Below are 6,506 nucleotides of genomic sequence, written 5' to 3' on the forward strand. Positions count from 1 at the left end.
GCCCAGGTGGGTCTCGAACCCACGGGCTCAGGCAATCCACTCACCTCAGCCTCCCAAAGGCACGGGATTACAGGCTGAGCCACCGAGCCCGGCTTCAGGCCTATTTTTTACTTTTTATTTTAGAAAGACAAATTGATTAAAAGGAAGATACATTGTGAAGGGCACAATGGGCAGAACTGTGGCAAGTGTCTGCTGTCTGCCATGAGAATAATAGCTTAAATACTGAAATAGCTGGACACGGTGACTCATGCCTATAATCCCAGTGCTTTAGGAGGTCGAGGTAGGAGGAAAGCCTGAGGCCAGGAGTTCCAGACCAGCCTGGGCAACTTAGTGAGATCCCATCTCTACATTAAAGAAAAAAAATTAGCTGGGCTTGGTGGTGCATGCCTGTAGTGGGAGGATTGCTTCAGCCCAGAAGTTTGAGGCTGCAGTGAGCCATGATTGTGCCACTGCACTCCAGCCTGGGCAACAAAGTGAGATCCTGTTTCTAAAAAAACAAAAGGAAAAATCAGAGTTCCTGCTTTGGAGATTATCACAGTCTAGGTGGGAGTAAAGAGGTTGCAGACTCCTCAGAGGCCAAGAGAGTGCCTGGCAGCAGCGCCTGGCAGCAAGGATCGTCAGGTCAGAGGGCAGAGAAGCAACCTTGTAGATGGGCAGGAAAGGGAAAGCCAGCAGAGCCGGCCATGCCACTGTGAAGGAGTGGCTCTTATGGGCCCTGAGCAAACTCAAAGTCTGAGGCAGGGGGCAGAGGGCCCTTGGAGAGAGTAGGTAGACCATCACCTGCTCCTGTGCTTCATTCCATTGCCTTTCGGATCTATTTTTCTTCTTTTGAGTTGGGGGTCTCACTCTGTCACCCAGGCTGGAGTGCAGTGGCACGATCACGGCTCATGGGTAGTCGTGACCTCTTAGGCTCAGGTGATCCTCCTGCCTCAGCCTCCTGAGTAGCTGGGGCTACAGGTGCACACCACCATGCCTGATTTATTTTTTTATTTTTTGTGGAGACGAGGTCTTACTATGTTGTCCAGGCTGGTCTTGAACTCCTAGTCTTAAGCGATCCTCCTGCCTCAACCTCCCAAAATGCTGGAATTACAGGCACAAGCCATGATGCCCAGCCTGCTTTCCTTTTTAATGACCCTCCATCTGTTTCTCCCGACTCCAGATTCCATTAAAAATCACAGTGCTAGAACAGTGCCAGGTACTGGGCTAAACACCTTCCACGGCTTATCCCCCTAGTCCTCCCAACAACCCGAGAAGGCAGACACTGTCTTTGTCTTCGTTTCATTTACCCCCATTTCACTGAGACTCAGTGACGGAAGGTCACTTGACCAAGGTTCCATGGATGGTGTATTAGTTTCCTGGGGCCACTGGAACAAAGCATCCCAGGGTTGCAGTCGCATGGGGTTGCACTGCCAGCCTGGGACCCACGTGGGATCCAAGAACGAGTCCAAAGGCACAAGGGCATCCTGAGACCCATGTGGTGATCTAGGACGTTATGGCACCCTGGAACTCGACGGTGCCTGACAGCTGCGGAGCCCTGAGGAGTGTTACAGCTCTCAGCTCTTGCTTGGAGAATTCTCTTCCCAGATGACAGGAAATGTTACAGCTCTCTTGTCTGGATGAATCTCAGATTAATCCCAGGTTTTTGTCTCATGATCAAGATTAAGGATCAAGGACACCAAAAGGGCGAACAAATTGAAGTTTATACAGGAGGCAAGTGTTAGCAGCTCTCACAGTGAGCGCCCTCCCCCCGCCCCCAGTGACCCCCAAGAGGGTTGCTGGGGCCAAAAAGAGACCACTGAGGCTGGGCCTGGGGTTTACGTAGTACTCAGGGCATGCTGATTGGTTGGTAGTAAGGACTGAAAATACACTAACCTAATTGGTCACTAGTAAGGACTAAAAGGGTGGCAGGCCAATTAGGAAAAGGTTTGCCAAAAAGAGAAAGCGGAAAAGGGAATGGGTGTGGCTTTCGTCTGGAGCCTTCAGCTTGTAACTGTTTCTCCAGGTAAATGGGGTCCTACTGGAGATCCGTCCTAATCTGACTGCCTAACCGATTTCTTCCTTTCTCGTCTCTCACCAGCATTCCAGACGGGGTGGCTAACAACAACAGGAATGAATTCTCCCACAATCTGGAGGCCAGCAGTCGGAAATCGAGGTATCTGCAGAGTCACACTCCCTCTGGAGGCTCTAGGGGAAGATCCCATGGGCCTTTTCCAGCTTCTGGTGGCTCCAGGTGTTCTTGGCTTGTGGCTGCATCACTTCACTCCAATCTCTGCCTCTGTCTTCACATGGCCTTCTCTCCATGTGTCTCTCCTCTGTGTGTCTCTTATGAGGGCACTTGTCTTTGACTTTAGGGCTCACCGGGATAATCTCATGCCAAGATCCTTAATTACATCTGCAAAACTCTTTTTCCAATTAAGGTCTCATGCACAGGTTCCAGGGGTTAGAATATGGACATAGGCCGGACTCGGTGGCTCAGCCTGTAATCCCAGCACTTTGGGAGGCCGAGACGAGTGGATTGCCTGAGCCCGTGGGTTTGAGAGGAGCCCGGGCACCTTGGTGAGACCTCATCACTACAATAAATAAAAAATTAGCCAGGCATGGTAGTGTGTGCCTGTAGTTCCAGCTACTTGGAAGGCTGAGGTGGAAGGATCGCTGGAGCCCAGAAGGTCGACGCTAGGCTGGCCATGAGTGTCAACCTAGGTGACAGAGTGAGACTCTGACTCAAAAAAAAAGGAATATGGACATAGTTTTTGGGAAGCCACTATTCAACCCGCTACAGATCGTAGGAGGGGCAGCGGGGCTCTGAACCTAAAAAAAAAAGGATCAATTGTCACTGGAATGTGATCGGATCTTACCAAGAAGAGCTGGACCAAGAATAACCTCTTGTGGTGTTGTTTGTTTTTACAGGATTTATTGGGAGGACAGAAAAGCTCCCACAGTGGGAGGGGACCCGAGGAGGTTGCCCTTGTGGTGTTTTTAAAACCTGTCTACAAATTCATGAACACTCCTCCCATTGAAAGGTGGTGTCTCTGCCCCCTCCCTTACTCAGCTTGTAACTCACTTTTAGCAATGCAGAGGCTGCCTTTTTTGGCCTCGTTTGCCTTTGGAGCCAGTGGCCATATGAGCCATCTGACTGCCCCAAGGCCACCATGCTGGGAGGAAACCCAGGCCACATGGAGAGGTCACCTGTGTGTGTTTTGACCAGTAATTCTAGCTCAGGTCCCAGAAATAGCCAGCATCATCTGCTAGGCCTGTAAGTGAAGAGGCTTCCAGATGATTCCTGCCCAATCCCCAGCCATCACATCTTCCTAGCAGAGTCCCCAGTTATCATGGAGCAGGCTATCCCTGCTGTCCCATCTGAGTTCCTGATGCAGAGAATCTGTGAGTCTAATCAAATGGGTGTTTAATGCCACTACGTTTCAGGGTGGCTTGTCACACAGCACTAGTAACAAGAACACCCCACCTTGTCTCGTGTGAGAGAAAGCCTCAAAGGGGGTTAGCGGTTCCTGGGAAATACATCTGAATCAGAGAGAGACAAAGAAATACCTCCTGTCTGAACCTCACCCCCGCCCCAATTCCCAGTGGTTCTGTAATGAGACATGAGGTGAGGCGGGGTGGGGGGGGGACCCACAGAAAATAGAAGCAACTCCTCTCAGCATGAGAAAGGGTCCCGCAGGCCTTCCACCAGCTCCCTTCCCTCCAACCCCTGTTGGAGTGAGGCTCACAGCACCTGAATGTGGCTTCAGTGGGGACCAGCTGCAGTGACAACTTCCCACGCAGCTGCGGGGGACTGCAGGCCTCAGCCATGTCCCTCCCAAGGTCCTGGCCACCTGACTGACCACATGGCCCCTGGGACCCAGCTGACCCTGCCGCAGGGGGCTGACTGCTCCCCAGTCCTGCCTGTGTCAGGGCCCAGGCTCGTCTGCAGTCCTGGGCTCCAATGATAGCACAAGCCCCTTCATTTGCTGGATTGGATTTTTGGATTTTGTCATTTGCTATGCGGAGGTTTTCTGTCTGACTAATTTGTTTACCAGGTTTAATTCTTCAATCATGTTTTCATTTTAAGAGATTTCAGGGTAATTATGAACTTTGAATAAATCCATCTGAGGCACCAAAGTGCTCTGAGTGCAGCTCTGTCAGGCTCTGCAATTCTGTTGCTACACTCGAGCTTTGGTGTGAACAGGACCTTTCCTGCCCACCCCCACCCCAGCGCCTGCAATTGAAAACAGCTGGGCCTCTAGGAGCCAAGGTCAGGATTTGGGAAAAGCCCCAACTGAAAACCACTCTGGGGTTTGGAGAGAGATGGAATCAGGCTGGTGTGTGAGTGAAGCTGCAGAACCTTTGAGAGTCCGGGCCGCTCCCCACCCACCTTGCCCAGGGTACTCCCCAGCTGTCAGGCAGAGGGTGGTGGAGACCCGGACTGCCCCAGCATGGCCAGGTGAGCGTCTGCCGAAGCAGGGTGCAAAGCATTGTTGAGAAGGGAAAAATAGCTTCCCTCCATCCTTCTAGATTCTTTGGCTGGAATATGAATGAAATGGACATAAAACAGATTAATAGAAGAACAACCATTTTAATTACATGCATATGCACGGGAGTCCCATAAAACTATGAGACTCAAAGAAGGGCCAGATGATTGAAGCTTTTAGAGCCACAGAAAGGAGTGGGGGCCTGGGGCTGATGGGGGTGTGCAGAGGCAAATTAAAGGAGGGTGAGGGGAGAATAAAGGTGAGTCTGGTGAATAAAGGTTGCCTTGTTATGCAGATAAAGCCTCTTAGGTGATAAAAGGTGACTTGATACAGATACCTTTACTAATGAAAATGGCCTTTACCAAATGGGAATTTCTCAGAGCTACTCCTGTGCCTGCAGTTTCTCAAAATAACCAGCTTGAAATCATCAATATGCCAAAGAAGTATATTTTGGGGTGGCACATTCTGGTTTCCTGTTTGGGGTGGTGTGTTCTGAGCCCCAACAGTGCACCTGGAAGAGAAGCCGGTGTAGAGATCAGAGTCTCCGACTCTAGTTCCAGCAACGTAGCCCCTGAGCAGCAAGGCCAGAGACAGTTTCTGAGCCCTCAGGAGCAAACAAAAATACCTTGAGGAGGATGATGACAATTCTTGTTCCATCATTTTGCAGACTTGTCACAAAGGAGCTGATAATAGGAAGAAACATCCTATCAACTATCACATGGCACAGTTGTGAGTCAGTGATGCTGTGGATCAAGGTCTCTTGGTCATATCAGCAGGGTTACGCTGGCAGGCTGGGGTGATGTGACACCCAACCAACTGACAGAAAGGCACAAACGCCACCAGGCCTCCAGATGTCTTGACTCTGTCACCATTTCTCACAACCAGTGCATCCGGCTCCTGGGTGAGCTGGGATGGTCTCTATGGAGTGTGTGAGCAGATGAATTGTGTTCTGGTCTCAGCACCTTATCAACACCACACAGGAAGGCTGCCTGTGTCCAGCATCTTATCAGCATTAACAAATTAGGGTTGCTTGATTTGCATATCCATATCAAACCTACAGCTGTGCTTGGTGCAACCGGCTTATGCACGAATCATAACTAGGATCAACGGCTTAGCTAATTTACATGCAGCCAATCACCGCAAAGGTATGAAGATCGAAACCACCAGGGGAACCAATCACATAAAGGGAATTCTCCACTGCTGTGTATAAGACCCTCGAGCTCTCAGTGCTTGATAGGCTGTGTGGGGATGCCAGACTTGTGGATCCAACCCACAGTGACAGCCTAAGCAGCTGCTGGCATGAGGTAGGGACTGTCCACGCTGTCTCTGTCTGGGTTCTCCAGAAGCAAGTCTGAGACAACGAAACGCCAGCAGAGGAACGCAGGTGTAAAGCAAGACAGCTAATGAAAGGTGCACGATCAAGCCAGATACCCCTGTGGGTAACTGTTAGGGGCCGAATTGTGACTCCCCTCCATACTCATATGTTGAAGTCCTAACACCCAGGGACCTCAGAATGTTATCTTATTTAGGGATAGTCTTTAGAGAGGTAATTCTGTCATACTCCGTGATCCATCACAGAAACAAAGAACTGAGTACCTCATGTTCTCACTCATAAGTGGACCTTGAACACTTATCATAATACTACAAGAGATGGATTGGCAGTAGCGGGTCACTGCCAGGGGAGGGAAGGAGGGGGACACATAAAATCAATAAGGGTACCTGATCCCAAACCAGGCGAAGTGAGGACCAATGGGAGGCCCAAACTTCAGGTGTACAATGACCACTTATGTACCTAACCCTGAATTGTACCCCACATTTTTAAAATTAAAAAAAGGTAATTAAGCTAAAATGAGATCGTTAAGTTGGGCCCCGATCCAATATAACCTGTGTCCTTATAAGAAGAAGAGATGAGGCCAGGCTCGGTGGCTCAGCCTGTAATCCCAGCACTTTGAGGGGCCGAGACAAGTGGATTGCCTAAGGCTGCAGGTTTGAGACCAGCCCGGGCAACTTGGTGAGACCTCATCTCTACAATAAATCAAA

Source organism: Carlito syrichta, unplaced genomic scaffold (genome assembly GCF_000164805.1).
Source record: "Carlito syrichta isolate Samal-C Ts95f unplaced genomic scaffold, Tarsius_syrichta-2.0.1 Scaffold304517, whole genome shotgun sequence".
In the NCBI taxonomy this organism is placed as follows: Eukaryota; Metazoa; Chordata; class Mammalia; order Primates; family Tarsiidae; genus Carlito; species Carlito syrichta.